The 18,031-nt window shown below is 36.1% G+C and overlaps 1 long non-coding RNA gene across 10 annotated transcripts in view; it reads left to right on the forward strand.

Moving 5' to 3' along the window:
- The first annotated feature begins 611 nt into the window (after positions 1–611).
- Positions 612–18,031, forward strand: part of LOC130141732 (uncharacterized) — an 85,179-nt gene continuing 67,759 nt past the window's right edge. For 6 of the 10 annotated variants that reach the window (XR_008819157.1, XR_008819150.1, XR_008819152.1 and 3 more), the window contains exons 1-4: positions 612–766; positions 6,283–6,354; positions 6,730–6,829; positions 16,962–17,087. This is a non-coding gene — a long non-coding RNA (uncharacterized LOC130141732). Of the gene's footprint in view, positions 767–3,223; positions 3,378–6,282; positions 6,355–6,729; positions 6,830–16,961; positions 17,088–18,031 lie in introns of all 10 variants that reach the window. The other 4 variants (XR_008819153.1, XR_008819159.1, XR_008819160.1 and 1 more) reach the window with 4 other exon arrangements.

An 18,031-nucleotide genomic window follows, 5' to 3' on the forward strand; every position in this document is an offset into this window, starting at 1 on the left:
CAGAGTAATCATTGCTCTTACTTTAGTAAGTTTAATTCTTATGAAGTAATGATCTCACAGATCAAAGGCAAATCCCCTGGGAAATGAAGTGATGAGCATAAATATAAGAACACATACAAAGATGTAAGTAGACCAGTATTCTGGCAGTGGCCAGTAGCTAAAGAATTGGGAGAGAATAGCCGAACAGGGCAAGCAGAAAGTAAAACCTTTCCTGCTGTTGCTTCTAACGTCTGTCAAACCACAGCTTAGGGACTCTGTGAATGTGAAAAATTTCTTTTTTGGTGTGTGTGTTACATAATAGCCTTTGATATTTTTTTTTTCTTCTGTATGTTTTTCTAATTGCTTGTTAACCCACCTAAGCTTTTGACATCTCCGACATCCTGTAGCTATGGGCTCTACAATTTAATTACATGCTTTGTGAAAAGTGTTTCCTTTTGTTTGCTTTGAGCCTGCCACTTGATAACCAAGTCTCCAAAGTTTCTTCATAGTGGGAACCAGGGAACAGTTCTCCGTGTACTTTATTCCAGTTAATATTTTACAGGATTTCATCATATTTATCTCATGGGTGTTTCTTTTCCCCCTAGTCTTTTTTCACGCCTCCTCATTAAATAACAACTTTTTATCACCCTGGGTACACTTTTCTGTATCTTCTCTAGTTCTCCAGAGTCCATTTTCAGAGGTAGGGAGTAGAGCTCTGTTCAATATTCAGCAAGTTTTATTCTGTATTCCAACTGTGCCTACCATTCTGCTGCTTTCATGATCTCTTGTGAGTATTGGGCTGAAGTTTATATAGACGTGTTCATAAAGGCTCCCAAAATTCTGGTTAGAGTGGACATAGCTAATTTAGACTCATTATAGTAATAGTTGTTTTGTATTAATGAATGTTGATATTAGTCAGATATTTTCTTGTCCAGACACTCATTATTATGATATATATGATATGATATGATATATGATAACCTTCTGTAGCTTTTTGCAGCTAGGTTTTTTTTCAAATCACTAAATAATTTAACATTGTCGGCAAAATTTCTCATCTCTTCATCAGCATCCCTGGATCCTGCATCTAGACTCTGAATAGAAGAGATATCCAAATCCTTTTTGAGCTTTTCTGCAAAACTCCCTTCAGAGAATTTTTTTAAGAATTATAATTCTTTATTTTTTATCACTTAACAAATCAAGAATCTTAAGGAATATTTTTCCAGTTATTCCAAGTAACTTATTGTCTATAAGACCCCTTGGTGAGTAACTTTGTTAAAAGATTTTTGGACTTCAAGTACATTATGCCAGCCACATCTCCCATGCCACTATACTCTTGAATTTTTCAAAGAGCTCCAATACGTTTACAAGGCACAATAATACATTATAAAAGCTGAATTAGCTTTCCTCATTATATCATATTTATCTGTAGGTCTGCCAGTTTTTAAAATTTAGTTTCCTTTGTTTTTTTTCCTGATAAAGACATCAGATTTACTCATATATATTTTCTTCTACTCCAGCTGAAACCTGTCAGTAGAACTGGTTTACTTTTGTTGCCATTGATTCTCTCAGCACTGAGATAACTTTCAGTTGTACTAATCATCCGGCAATTTCATATTTGAGTTTCTTTGACTCTTTGGTGAATATCATGTCTTGTGGTGATTTGTTACTATTCATTTTATTGATTTGTTCTAAGAATTTTTTAACTGAGAGTCCAATTGCAGACAATTCCTACAACTCTCCCTCTATAAAAAAGATTCCTATGTGGAAACCAGTCTAATCTCTTCTACAGAAAACACCAATATGAAGAATTAATTTAACTGCTCAGCTGTTGCCTTATCTACTTTTACAGCTCCTCAATCATCTATTGGTGCTAGAGTCTTTGGCAGACTGCCTGCTTTTGATGCCAAAAAGATTTTATTATTAGTTTTTATATCTTTATTAAAAGTTCCTTAAAATCTTTTCAGATTTTTTATGGCTTTATATTTCACTTTCTAGACTTACACTCTTTTCTAATTTCCACATTCACACAAAAAATTAATTTCTGAAAGCTGACTTTATGCTAGCAACAATTTAACGAAGTTCTTTTTTTAAACTTATTCCACAACTGTTGTATTTTTTTTTAATGGCATCTTCTGTTGTTTGTATGAATAAAATTTTTTGAATGATTTTATTTTCTCATGACAAAAAGGTGAGGAATACATTCTTTTTTTTTTGATAGTGAACTGTATTAAAAGTATACTGATGGTATATATAGTTGTACTGCCAGCCCCTAACTTCAGTACTAGTGTGTGTGAATTTCAGTTTTGTTTTGCTGCTGCTGGAACTATGCAGTGTTATTCCTGTATTTTCTCCAAATCTTTGGAGGCACAAAATTAAGATCTGAGGTATGATGCCGGAACTGTTGATTTTGAGATACAACCTAAGGATGCAGTTTTATAATAATTGTTGTAATCATACCAAAAGCTGGATTTAATTTTTTAAGAACTGTGCCTCCAGGTAATTAACCAGATGCCAAACGAAGGTTCTTTATTTTAGGGTGCTGTTTTAATCCAATGAAGTAAAATCAAGTGTATGATTTTGCTACTGTTTCAAAGAATATCTGTTTACATTCTCAAAATTTGTATGATTTAAATGATTTGGAGACATATTGCTGTTCTGTATTCTGCTTCCTGGTCCTGTAGACCATCTATAGGAAAGATTAATATTAACATAAGCAAGTCAACACACATGTACACAGAGAAACTAAGTATTCTGATGTAATATTGCAAACCTCAGTGTAGTCCAGTATATCTAGGACCTCAAGGAGCAAACCCTATGTTTTACGTTGAGTAATTATATACTGGAAAAGTCTGTTTCCTGGTTTTGACAAAGATACAACTGATTATTTTTCCCTGGTTGCCCCCTCCTTGCCTTCTTTTTTACCCAGAAAGATTTGCTTATTTTACTAGGACTCATGCAGATAGTATATGTGACTTACTTTAGTATGCTGATTTCATTTCTTTCCTGGAGAAAAACTTTTTAAATAATTCAGGACTTTGACATAAAGTTTTGTGTTTGCTAATCTATCAGGTCTTATTCATGCAATTTTTGGTAACATGAAATAGAGAAGACTTTGCCAGTGCCATAGTGATGAATATCTTCAAAATGTTCTGCTTCATTTCCTATTCATTATGTTAATGAAATATTTTCATGAATGGAGGTGTTCATCGCCTGGTGTTCAAACTGCCTCTCAATGCCATCACAGGCACTGCACTCATCCACAGATGAACATGCTCCAACTATCATTACTAGCTGCAGAGACATTTCCAATATCCTTATTGGAGACTTTCTGCAGACCATGTCTGGCACATCTGGACACTCTTCCACCTCTTGGAGGTGAAAAAAGTCCCACTTCTCGGGTATTGAGATCACCATTCAGTTTCACTACTTCTGTGATGATTTAAGTGTCCAGCATTCTCTGTGCAATTGCCTGGGGGGTGCAGGCACTGTACCAAGATATATGCTGAAAATCAGTCTGCAAACCTTGCTGTTACTATGAACTAGGATAAAGACAATTACTCACGTTGTGTGTTAGTAGCATAACTCAGAAAAATATAGATTTTGTTTAAGAAAAACATAGTTCACTGGAATTTAGATGGGGAGCTATTTTGTATCAACCGAACTAAATCCAATTGGAGATGCGGAGAATTTATCAGCGCATCCAAATCTAGGATGTGAACATACAACTTGATACTTACTCTCCAGAGTGCTGTCTGGTTACTGCAGAATTTTTTTCCATCTTTACTAGCCCCCTGCTTTCCTCCAGGCAATGCATTGACAGCAAGGGTGGGTTTGAAGGACAGTGGATTGAGTAGTTTGCTGAGCAAATGACAGGCATAGGGCAATGAGAAAAGGGAGGTGTAAGTCCCATTTGCTAATGCACCTTAGACCAGTGCTACCAGGGCTATTAGTACAGCTTGAATGAGAATTGTCATAATAAATATATAATATATGTATTTATAATATATATAATTATATAAAACCATATATGATTAACAGCAGAGTGTCTACTGTGATAGCTGCACTATGCAAAGTATTACCTGTTTTGTATGTCCAAATTGTTGAGATTTACTTGCTGGAGGGTGTTTCTTCCTTTTCTATTCCTTGTTATCTGTATATGTCAATAAAATTTCAGTTTTCTGCCTGCCTGTTCTGAAGTTTGCCATCAGCTTCTGCCATTTTACAGCAAAATGCCTTCTATTCAGATAAGGGAATACCAACCTTTTTATTGGTTCAAAAGATGAAGTGGAATTTTCAAGGGGAGGAGGAGAGATGCTGCTTTCTTCTAGTTCTTTCCAGCCACTATAAAAAGAGAAAAGGATGTTTATATTCCTGTAAATATATTGACTTTGGAATAGCAAATGTATTTTGAGCTTAAAATCAGATGAAATGAAACTTTACTAGATGCTTTGGACATATTTCAGATCCTTCCCACTTTATTTCCAATCTGCTAACCTACCTGTGTTACTAAACTCCTGAAAAGGAAGATACAGGGTGATGCTTAAATCAAACAGCTGATGCAACAACATTATTATTTAAAGTGTAAAAAAAAATTCTAACAAGAATTTGAAGCACCTGTATGTGTCATTGTATTATCATACCTATACCATTGCAGTTATGGGGCTGCTGTGGGTTAAACCCATCTGGTAACTAAATACCATGCAGCTGCTCGCTCACTCCTTCCACCTCTCCCCTGAGGGATGAGGAGGAGAATTGGGAAGGAATGTAAAATTCAGAGGTTGAGATAAGAACAATTTAAAAATTTAAATACCATTTAAAAAAAAACCCAGTAATAATAATAATAACAAATAACAATTATAATGAAAAGGAGGCAGAAAGGAAGAGGAATAAAATCCAAAAGGAAGGGAGAAAAGAAAACAAGTGATGCACAATATAGTTGCTCTGCACCCGCTGACCGATGCCCAGCCAGTCCCCAAGCAGCGATCGGCCAGACCTGGCCAGCTCCCCCCAGTTTATATACTGAGCGTGACGTCACATGGTATGGAATATCCCTTTGGCAAGTTCGGGTCGGCTGTCCCACTTGTGTCCCCTCCCAACTTCTTGTGCCCCTCCAGCCCTCTTGCTGGCAGGGCCTGAGGAACTGAAAAGTCCCTGACTTGGTATAAGCATTACCCAGCATCAACCAGAAACATCCATGTGTTGTCAACGTGGTTCTCACACCAAATCCAAAACACAGCCCTGCGCTATCTACTAAGAACAAAATTAATCCTATCCCAGCTGAAACCAGGGCAAGACACTAGAGTCATTTAGTTTAGTTAGAAGAATAAAGAAGTGAGAAGTTTGTGAATAACCAAAAATAAAGTATTTTCTATATTTAGAAACAATAAACATTCATAAGCCTGGTACAAAAGAGCTCAGCATTTTCATTGACCTAACAGTCAGGCATCTCTGCGCAAATTGTTTGATCCAAACTCTTGCCTGCACTGAGGTGTGACCCAAACTGATTTTTTTCCAGGCCTTATAAACCTAGCTTTGAAGCTGAGTTCCTTGGGTCTATTTTCTTTTTTACAACTTATCATCCCCCCTACAACTCTTCCTTATTGGGGGGGACTGTTTTCTCCTATATGGGAAGAGATACAGGGCTAAAAAAGAAATAACAGAGGAATGAATACTTCAATGTCTACCGGCAGAAAACTGCCATGTGTTTTTTATCACTATATTGCATTTACCTCTGATCTTTACAGGTCAATACACATACTGTGAAACAAGACGTATTTCAGTGAGGATTCACTTGAAAACTTGAGCTCGTTAACAAAACAGTTGGAAATCCCTTGGACTTTACAGCAAGGTTTTGGTGAAGATCCTCAGTGCCATTAGAATACTTTACTGCAATATTCCATTTTTTTTGTCCTGCATGCCCCTTCTGAAGTGATCTTTCCTCCAGACTGCCAAGAAATTATATTATTCCTATGTCTCCTGTAGGCATTCCTTCTTACGTTGTTTCCTTGGGAGTTTGGAATAACCTCCTCCCTACCATAACACTTCTCCTTCACTTGTCTCATGAGCAAACATTTGGCTGTTGAGAGTAATCGGTGGCAGAGATGTTGGAGTAGGCCGAATGTTAGTGGTATGTTTAAAATACCAAAACAGAGTTTTCTAAGCTGCCTAGAAAGTTGGGCTTTTTATGTAAAGTTTCATCAGTCAGTGGAATAATGAAGAAATGTTCATTGGAAAACTGCTTATTTCTGTGTAATTTATTGTAATACCAGGTCTAATGATGCCTTACTCTTGTATTAATTTCAGTATGATAGTCAGGTTCTCTGATAACACTGAAAACAGCATACAAGACATCACGTTGTCCTGACAAAGAACCAGGTAAGCATGCTGTCTTCCAGACATATATAGAGATTGTGTATGTAGGCTTGGAGGTGATTTGCTGTTTGCGGGATGACAAATTGAGGTGTGTGAACATTATTGTATCCATTTCTGATTCCTTCAGAACCTCTCTTCAGACTTCTGCATGTTTTCTGGCAACGAGTAATCTTGCCTCGCTGTTAGAATTTGACTTTACAATTTGTCTTACTGTATGTTAAGACTGATCCTCCAGAAAGCTGAGGTGTTTAAAAAGACCTTTATGCCACTTTCCACAGTAAGCTGACAAAGGGGAAAGAGGGTCCATAGCTATTTAAGATCTATGTAGAAGGTCCTGAGGGCAGTGAGTTGATCCTTCAATTTTTATGTGGCTTTCAGATCTTCACAGATGAAATCAGGAGAGCTGGAGCACAACAGAGGAACTCTGTACATAATTCTGAGCTATGAAATGACCAGAGATGCCAAAGGATCTGGGCTAGTAGGTTAACAAATATTTCTCGAGGGTGTTGTTTTTCAGTATATGGAAGTCATAAATAAGCACTTATAAAATTATAAAAATGTTTTAAATTACTTTTTTTCCTAATGAATTGAGAATAAGATCTGATGGATTCGTATGAAGTTTGCCACTATAGATATTTTCATTTACACAAAGCTTTTTTCATACACAGACAACCTTTATTACTGCTAGAATCTTAGGGATGCATAAACTTCCGTCAATTATTTTTCCAATTTTAGTGTTTGCTCATTCACATTTTTAGTGAATCATATGATGAGAGCTTTGATTCAATACTTTAGAATATGCTTGTTGTTTTGCCAAAAATACCACAAGTATTTTTTCTTTAGAATACTGAATAATTTTTCTGAGATGGAAGCATAACATTTACCCTTCTTTCATGTACAGTTAGAGCGATAAGTCACTATGGAAGACAAAATAATTTTAAAATTTAGGAAAAAACCTGCTTTTCTATCTGTAGTTACTCTAATACTTTTGCTTTTGATATCTAATCATGCAGTAGCATCTCACAAACATGATTATTGTGTTTATCAGTGTCTATAGGTAGTCACCTTTCAATGGGGAATAGATTCTTCATGATAATGCTTTTCTCCCAGGTTTAGTTCTTTTAAACTTACAATGCCTGTAAACTGATAATATCTTAATATTTGTTTCATTTTGATGGTGTTGGTGGATTTACTATCACCGAGAAGCAAATGTGACGTAAATGTATTATATACTAATGTAATACCTTCACTAATATTACTGTGTATTGATATTTTCCATGATTGTTGGACTAAATTTGAAAAATAAAGCTCTTTGCAAGCAGGACAAGAGCTAAACAGCTGTGGTTGTGTTAAGTGTTTCTAAAAATAATAACAGTGCATGGTGCACTGTTATTTCTTTTGTGTTTAAAATTGTGTTAGGCCTATAAAAATCAGTATGTAAAATTTGTCATGAAATAATTTGGAACTTAAGGGGCTGTGGGCCTCAGGATTATGTGTTACAGAAATGAGATTTTATTAACATTGGAAAATGGCCGTACTGATTCAAGAAAGCTGTATTGTCTTTCTCAATTTGAAATGACATGAAATATTTTGCTAGGATTTCACTTCAAAGTGTTCAGAGTGCACAGTGTTAGACTGGCATGCAATTACTGCAAGCATGGGCACAAGCAGAAATGTATCTGGCTCCAAAGATTATGGCCTTGGATATCAGTGTATTTTCTTGGTGCCCTGTGACTTGTGAAAATATTGATTAGAGTGAAGATAATATCGTAAAGGGGTACAGACCACTTAATGTTTGCCTCATGCTTTATATGTATAAATGCTTATACAAATGATTATGTTGTGGATGCATCCTATGATATTTTATTCATCTGTGTGTGCACAGAAGATTCTAGAAGCTCCAGAGTGCTAAAAATGAATTTAACCAAATAATTTTTTTGATGATGATAACTATGAAGATGATGATTATTACTACAAACATGCTTACCACGGGCAGATTTTTAAATGAATAATTACTATAAACTGATACAAAAATGATAAGAAATGCACCATCCTGTCATGGAAATCTTTAATGACATGACATTGGAAAGTCCGTGACAACATACAGGTGAAAACCTACTTCCATTAGTGCAGATTTAATTGAGAAATTGTGTAAATATCAATGGAATTCTTTATCTGGAAAAGCCTTTTTATGCACCCTTCAGTTGTCTCTAAGCAAACATTTAAATATTTTTCTGATTTACAACTTTTGAGAGATTTTAATTAGGATGTTTTTCTGCAGTTATGTGTAGAGAGGCATATGTGCTCTTGTCATGCTAATTGCATGGCTGTCCACCTTGGGACACTCTTCAGCTGTGCTCCTTTTCCTGTATTTCATGTTCAGGTCTCATCCTAACACACAGCGGGGGTGTGACGGAGAGCGCACCTTGGCTGAGAGTTCAAGAACAATCTTGGATCCCATAGGATTAGTATGCTCTGATTTTGATCACTTTGATTCTAAAATGGATTCTAAAGAGCAGATGTGAATTACATTTTTATTCAAGTATGTCTTAAAATTGCTTCAGGCTAAAGTAGTTTAATCTTCCAGTAAGATACAGGCAAATAATGTTGACACAGTTAATAAAAACAGTTTTAAAGCTTAGTTGGAACATTCTCCTTGGCTTGGAATTAAACACAGCTCAAGTGCAGTTTGCTCTCATCCATAATGGCTAGTTAAACATTGTTATATTCATTTTATTCTGAAGATACCTCTTGTAAAATGTTTTAATACAAGTATATCTGGCCTGCAGTATCGGTCAGAAAGCAACTGCTGTTGGCAGTTATTTCATTTCTAATGTGCAATAACACAGCAGAAGCAATTCAGTGAATCACAGAAGTAGCTTCAGGGAGCCCACAGGCCATAGAACTAATTTCAGCCTGTAAATAAATAAAAGATGTGAAAATACAGTTCCCACTTTCTCAGTGGAATCAGAATGACAAGGTCAATAGACACGGATTACTGAACTGTACACATTTACAATATTGGTACTTGTACCACACAGAGTATAAATATACAAATCCTTCCCACCCTGTCAGTCTAATGAGAATTATGTTGTTTACAAAATAGTGATACAATACTTCAGAGAAAAGCAACATAATTTGCTTTTGTTTTGATATGCAAATAATTTTCATGATTCAAAGGAACTGATTTTGGAATATATCCTGGTAATGGCCATAGAGACTGCTTTTTATTTTCTGATTCAGCCTGAGAAAAATATCAGAATTCGTGCTAAAGTTGCCAACAGGAAAGTAAGAAATAAAGTATTCTACCCGTTTCCTCATTTTTACTATGTTTCAGTTATATTTTATTTATAAAAAATAGTTCACAACATTAGGAACAAATAGGGGGGAACAAAAAAGCCAAAGAATTTAGAGGAAAAAACTGTTTTGTTAAATTCTGGTGCCATTTACTCTCTGGGTTACAAGAGTTAGCTGAAATGCATAGTAATATTTTCTCTGGTGGCCATTTTCCAGGCATATGAGATCAGAATATCTTTCTTTTTTTCTTAAAACCTAAGAAGTTTAATATTCTGAGGATGTAGTTAACAGTGCATCTACTATAACATAGCTGGAGCCCCCAGATCTGCAATTTTTTCCTGGGTTATCATTTTATTCTATTCCTACATCAATGAGTCTTTTGTTCTTGGCGAAGGAACAGTCCTTTCCTCCTCTTCATAGCTCCCAAACAATGAGAAAACCTTCCTGCTCAGCAAAAAGAACACACAAGAGCCATTCAGACCAATTAATTCCTACAACTTCTGCATACTGGCAGTGATCTCTGTTTCTAATTTATTTAGGCAATTAATAGATACAACCCCCTTGTCTCCTCCCTTGCCTCACCTATCTTCCTATCTGTTTAGACTCTGAAACTTGGGCAAAGTCAGACAACAATGAAATCCAGAAATTAGGTTGTGATAATACAATAATACATTTACACTTGACCCATATTGCCAAAGTCCTTGATAATGTCATTTAATTGCATTTCTCTGATGAAATCTTATGATAGGACTACTTATTAGCATTGAGTATCTTGGAAATCAATCTTATGATATGCTTATGAGACATATTTCGATCTATTTGAAATGAAAATCTATGTCATTACAGTATATATCACATAAGGAGTTCCTTTCACTGTCCAGACTTTTACATATGCCAAACATTTTGTATCATTATCAATTGACTTAATAATTTTTCCTCCTGCCTCACTGGATAATGATTCTCTGCAGCTTAGTAAAGTTCATGAAACAAGAGGAGCTGTTGTCTGTATAATGTCTGCCCGATTTACTGCAGAAATAGGTAGATTTACCATGACTGAAGGAAAAATCCAGTGGAAAGGAAATCTTCACATTGAAGCAAATGAATATGCTGCCATGAAAAAAAAATTCTAACTATCTCTGAATTTTTGCAATGGCAAGTGTGCCTTTTAAACCACTATTGTCACATATTAATTTTAATTTTCTAGAACATGTCATATTTGTTTTTAAAACATTCTATTTTGCATTCTCAGCTATAGCTAAATCCAAGGGACTTCTATCTTAAAAATATAAAGTCCTATCTAACATTCAGTACTGTGGGAAAATCAGATACAAGTATATTGGAATAGGCATTTGATGTAATGGATGTTTTTACCTTACATTTTCTCTCTTCCCTTTTTGTTAATTGGAGAGTATAATCCTATTTTCTCACAGGAGCGTGCAACAATAGATTAATTAAGGTTTGGAAAGTATTCAGATTCTAGAGTACCAAGACCCTGATTGAAAAGCCCCTGAGAAAATCTGTGTGATTCAGTCCACAAGGAGGAATTGAATACTGACCAATAAATAAGGCCTATAAATACATATTGAAAGCCCAGAGAACGTATTGAAGAACTGCGTGTCAGGTAACTGCTGTCTCTCTGCTGTTCTGTGTAAAGGTACAGTGTGTGATTCCAATCCAGATACAACACAACAGTTTTTCAGCTTGCAAACAGGGATGCCTATGTGAGTTTGCGTGAAAACGTAAGCTCATGACAACTGGATAACCAGTTTAATTTTTTGTAAACAAGCAAAGAAAACAAAACTTTAACTGAACTGTTAGAGCTAGAAAGGCAGAAACCAACTGAAATATTGTCAATATCAAACTATAAATTAAAAAAACCCAAATCTGCTCTGAATTTATCTTCCCAGATCTTTTTGGTTATATAATGACAGTTTCTTTCTGCTTGGTGGTTTTTTTTTTTTGGTTTTTTTTTTGGTCTTCTTTGTGGAAGACCATCAGAAATAATAAAGGAAATCTATTCTTTTGGCTTTCCTTTAATTAAGCTGTTAGGCAGTTAATTAAGTTTAAGCATGTGAGTGATCTGGAAGGCTTCAGCAGAACCGCATACACGCTCAAGGTTAAACATATGTTTTGGTGTTTTAGTGTTGCCTTGTAGATGACATCCAGGAAAACCTAAATGCTCAAATGAAGAATGATTTAAGTTAATATGATATTCCGCAAACTGGTGTGAGTTTTCTTGTATGGCCTATGGCCTTTGTGGACAAAAAGAGCCTATAGCTGTGTTTCTAAGAGCTGCTCCACAAAGGGAGAGAGAAAGGCAGTTCCCAAGCAGAATCAATTTTCTCAGGCAATGCCATAAGCTTCCTCTCAGTTTCCATTGCAGCCCAGGGAAAAGTCACTTGAATTTCACACAAAACTAGAATTGCTTTACATCTGTGTTATATAAAGGACATTGTAGACATTCTTTTATTCATTAAGTTAAATATGTGATATCCAAGTTATCAGGTGTACCGTGTGAGTTGACATCTACTGTTTTTCAGCATATTAAGTTATTTTTAAAATATGATGGACTTGATTTTATTGTCGTTGACTTTGATAGAAAAAATTCCAAGTATTTTAAAGATTACAAAGAGGCTTGAGAAAAGTATATAGGTTGCAAATACGATAGCATCAAATGCAGTTATGGTGTATGTTGTTCAACTATCTAATTCAGTCATTAATCAACTACTATGGGGAGTGATAGGAGGTCTATTATTACTGACTATTTACAGTTATTTGAGAAATGGTAGGGTACGGGGTTTGTAAGGAAGAAGTACCAGAAGGCAATTACCTAACAAGTAATTTGATTAATACCATAAACCTAACCTGTACATTTGAATGTCACATGTGAAATCAAGGCTTGTAAGATGACAATGAGCCTTATATTGTTATTTACCTACTGTGTACACCACTTAGAAAAGACATACATGATTGTTATTAGTGAAAGAGAAAATAGTGCTTTTTTCAAATGTTCTTGAAATCTTAACAGGGTACGGTGGTGTCAATACAGGTACTGGAGTTACAGGATGGTTTTTCAAAGCAACATACTTAAAAAATGAAAACCAAAATACATTTCTAGATAGAGGTACATCCAAAGTCCTGCAGAGCTTCCGCAAGATGATGGAATCAAAAAAATTACACTATTAGAGGAGTTTGTCCTCTGCCCTTAAGCATAAATGAAGTGAAGATGTCAGCTCACATTCTATCTTCTCTGTGACTCCAGATATGGCACAACAGCATTGTGGCTAGGCTTTCACTCTCTGTTTTTGTAAAAGTGTCAACTTCTGTTTCAAATGCACCAGTTCTTATTTTTGCTTTCCCATTCACCCATGACAGTTCACCAGCCAGTTTAAGGAAAAACAGTTTTAAGAATTCATGCCTCGGTGATATGAACACCTGAGCTCCCTTGTGTGTTTCAATGCAGGAGCTAACAAGTGAGGACAGGTGATTTGTACTGTAGATAATACACTGTTGGGTACCCCAGACGTGTGTCTATTCCTTTGTCAATGATGTTAACAAAAGGCAGGCATGCTGAGTAGTCAACCAGTGGTATAAAATATTTGTCAAATGGATAGATTTATTGGAAAGAATATACTATTGTTGCTCTTCTAATGTATTAGTAAAATGAACAGATAAATAAAACCCACAGCTGAAGGGCACCTTTCCTATGAAATGTAATCATTAATTGTTTAAAAAAGAAAATGGAAGTCTTAATGTTTCTTTCATTGACATTAAATTATGTTTAGCTTTCTCTGGAAATCCTGTGGAGCTGAATTTCCCAAAGCTATATTTATGTTTTTCGTGCAAATGTCCTGGTTTCAGCTGGGATAGGATTAATTTTGTTCTTAGTAGATAGCGCAGGGCTGTGTTTTGGATTTGGTGTGAGAACCACGTTGATAACACATGGATGTTTCTGGTTGATGCTGGGTAATGCTTATACCAAGTCAGGGACTTTTCAGTTCCTCAGGCCCTGCCAGCAAGAGGGCTGGAGGGGCACAAGAAGTTGGGAGGGGACACAAGTGGGACAGCCCACCTGAACTGGCCAAAGGGATGTTCCATACCATGTGACGTCACGCTCAGTATATAAACTGGGGGGAGCTGGCCAGGTCTGGCCGATCGCTGCTTGGGGACTGGCTGGGAATTGGTCAGTGGGTGGGGAGCAACTATGTTGTGCATCACTTGTTTTCTTTTCTCCCTTCCTTTTGGATTTTATTCCTCTTCCTTTCTGCCTCCTTTTCATTATAATTGTTATTTGTTATTATTATTACTACTGTTTTTTTTTTTTTTAAATGGTATTTAAATTATTAAATTGTTCTTATCTCAACCTCTGAATTTTACATTCCTTCCCAATTCTCCTTCCTATCCACCTGGGTGAGGGGGAGTGAGTGAGTGGCTGCGTGGGGCTTAGTTACCAGCTAAAGCCCTTAGTTTTGGAGATTAGTGGATTTATGGGGGGTGAATACAACAGGCTTTTAAATCTTAATATCTGGAGAGTATATTGACAGGTCATACTTTGATGTGAGGACCATTTCTTAGTTACAGCACAAGGAAATCATTAGCATAATAATACATCTGACATGTAAACATTTAGACCAGAAGTATATAATGTTAATATAGTAACTATATATTATACTATATAATATACTATATGATATTATATAATATATGATATATAAGCTAAAGACATACTCTCAAATTACTTATACTCTACCTTTCCTCTCTTTCAAAGTTTAAGATATAATATATAACACAAAGCCTGTGTCCTCTTAACTGTTTCAGAGAAGAGGACAAAGGGAAATTAAGGAGTGACTCTAAAAATGCTACTGTAAGAAGAGCAAAAGTCCGTAAATGCCCAGAACACTGGCACCAGCATAAAATTCCAGAAGCAGCAGTGGTGTCAAAGAGAATTTCAAAGTTATAAAACTCATCTCACTCATCCCTGTTCCAAATCTTGACATTCAGAATGGAAATTTAGAAAAATGCTTTCAGACTGAATACTTCATTGGCATTTTTTCCATCTCTTTTATTATTCAGACAGAATTTGTTTCCTTTTGTTTTCAGTAAAATCCAAGTCGATGAAAACTGGAAACTTTACTGTGTCAGATTAAAAAATGATGACTGAAAGATACTGTGCCCTTTCACAAGATAAAAATCAGGAGTGAATTAGCTAATTGCAGGAAGGACCTAATCTATCAATTAATCTACTAACATTTTGCTTATTTTTAATATTTGGGATAGCATTTTTCTTCTAGTTTTCAATAGAAGATTTGTTTAACACAGAACATGATGCATTACTCATACTGCCTTTCCAGTCTTACACACTAATTGTAATCATCATATGATGAGAGTGCACGGCTTGTTAGGCTCTCATGAGGGTAGAAGCAAGAAAACAAACTGTTATAAGAAACAATTTAGAAGGCTGATAGGCTTAGCTCTCTAGGTGGGAATAATTTTCCACTCAATACACAGTTGGGACCCATATGCAAAGAAGGAACACTGTGGGGAAAAAAAAGCTAACAAATCCATAGCAGATTTTAGCGCATCTTTCACCACTATTTCATTCATACTGCTTGTTTGTGGTTCCCGAAAAGCACACTATAGGAAGCTGAAAAGGAAAGACTTTATTACAGATGTTTTAAAAACCATACTCCGTGTTGCTTTGAAGTGCTAACTACCTTTAGCTTTAACAACAGTAGTATGCTTAGGACCACATTTGTGATATTTATATATGCCCTTACTAGAGGAAAGTGTTATCCACGAATATAGCTGGCTAGTCAATTCTTAATGACATGTTCTTTAAATCACATAAAAAATGGCTCCAGTCTGAAGACTTGTGATATAAGTAAGACAAAGGGGCACCGGACAAGGAGCTTTCTTAGTAGGGGAAGCACTTTCACTTCTATTGTCTATGGTACTCTGTGCTAACCCAGCTGCAATGATGTCAGGAACATACTATAAACTCTTTCTTAAAAAAATAGCAACTTTTGAAGAGTGGCACATGTGCTGTATCTAAGAATACTGGACCTTTCTTGACTAATCTGTTCACTTTCTAACTATGTGTCTCCAAGGCTTTGTATTTGCTCACTGCTTGAGATTTCTTCTGGTGTTCAGGCTTCTGGACAGCTTGGTGGGCTTGGTAAAAGAAATGAAAAGGCATTGTTTTCCCATCCAGGCTGCCATCTGTGGCATCTTTCACTGTAGATGGTCACCAGAAAGAACATGACGAATGGATAAGGATTGGTTTCTTACTTCAGTTGGTAGAAAAGGGTTGAGGGCATCTAAGTCATGAATGTTTTGTAGCAAAAATCTTTTATACGTGCCACCAGGGTTTGCTATGCTTCCAAGCTGTTGTCTGCAATGTCCATTCTGCAGGGCAATTACAGCTGGACTCTGTGAAACTGTTGTGTTGAAAACTGTCTGGGTCACAAGCCTTTTCAGGGTGTACATTTTTTGTAATACTTTACTCCTAACAAGCCAGATTACATTCATACACCAAAAAAAAAATAAAATTGTAGGAAACATGTCTAAAAATAACTTGAATAGAAATATAGTGGTTCTACAACAGAAGGGGGACTAGTACCAAGAGTTCATTGTATTTAATGAAACTCACATTTTACATTTTGTGTAAAATCCCTGTGCCTTCTGACTTGCACAGAGTATGGAGTCTCAGCAGATGCACAGGAATATTGACCTATGAAATCCACTCCCTAATCTGGAAAAGCACACGTCCTCCTTTGTTCTTGACAGTAACTAGTTCCTTCTCTGTCCTGACAGTCCTCAGATTTTTAGTAATACCGTTAGGGAGGAGGACTAGCCACAGATTTTGATTTACAGTAAATTTGAAAGACAGGATTCTTGACAGTACCCCTAGCACCATGTTAGGCTTTTAGCTCAGCTTGTCTTTAGCTCAGCACTGACTTGAAATGAAGCATGTCAATCACTGAGTCGCCAGCACCACCCCCTGCACTATCTGGTTTTGCTTTGAAGAGGCCTCCTCTTCAATGCCTGGTATTACTCGCCTTATGAAATCTGGCAGGATCACAGCCTAAGACAGTACAGCTATGGGCCTGTTTTGCATTACTTAGTGCAGTGGACACACGGTTTCCTGCCACAGGGGGAGATTCAAAGACAATTTGAACTCAATCTCAAGAAAAAATCAAGAGGAAGACTGATCGATGTCAATCTATTTCTGTAATTTAACCTACATAATGCCAATAAGTGCTATTTCTGTGAGTAGGTGTGGTCTTAAATTACTAACAAAAGTTTTCTTCCAGGGAACCTCACTTACATTGATGCTGCCCCATTAGCAAGAGGCAAATCTCTTGAAGTATTGTCTGGTTATGACTCTCCTGGATTCATTCCGTTCCTTCCTGTTCTTTGGATTCCAACTTTGTCTTGAGGTAACATGATTGTCTAAGATAATAAAGTTTCCCAAATTCATCTTCTTTCTGTGTGGGCAGCATTGCTATGCAAATTTTTTTCAAAGTATTTGTGTTTCATCAGAGAGTAGAGTTCTTTAAACAACAGTATTATGTTGTCTAGAAAAAATGTGAAATAATGCTTATGGATTATTGTAGGCAATGTGATGTCAAGAAGAAACATTTTAAAACATTAAATTCCAAAACATCACAGAGTTTACTGATGATTCAGTATCAGTGTACATATGTCAAGTGTCAGTATAGCACACTGCTGATGATTGCAGCACCTTCTTCTGGAGTGTTAAGCTTTGATTTTGAAAGAGGTAAGACAAAATATTAAATGCATAAGGTATATTCATTTTTCTCCTTTATTAGTTAGTAAACTCACAGAGCCATGATTCTACTGGTCATGGCACTACAGATTCAGAGCATTTCATCAGAAGCTTGTGAAATATACATAGTTAGTCAGACAGTACATTTGTGTCAGAGCTGCATGTCTAAGATGCACAAATACATGTGATATGTGTACATATGCAAAAAAGAATGTGTAAGCACATTTTAAAAAAAATAAAATATAACTTTGAACTCTTTATTCTCAGTGTCTGTAGTTCCACTCTGTTCCCATTGATGCTGAACATGCTTTGGTGCTTAATCAAGCCAGGGGTTGCTAGGCATACCTTCAGTTTTAATTTCTAAGAGTAGCACTTTAGTGTGACAAGTCCACTGCAAAAGATTATTTTTTTACTGATTTCCTGAATACTGCTAGGTGAGTTGACATTAAAAACATATTATAGAAGTACAAGGATACTGACAAGTGACAGCTCTAGGTCAATAATGAGGGAAGGGTGAAGGTTTCTTGCCTTAGTTACTGTGCTATTGAAGTAAATAGCAGGCAGACCAACTTTGAAAATGGTCCTTTTGTACTG

This window comes from Falco biarmicus, chromosome 1 (genome assembly GCF_023638135.1).
Source record: "Falco biarmicus isolate bFalBia1 chromosome 1, bFalBia1.pri, whole genome shotgun sequence".
NCBI lineage: Eukaryota > Metazoa > Chordata > Aves > Falconiformes > Falconidae > Falco > Falco biarmicus.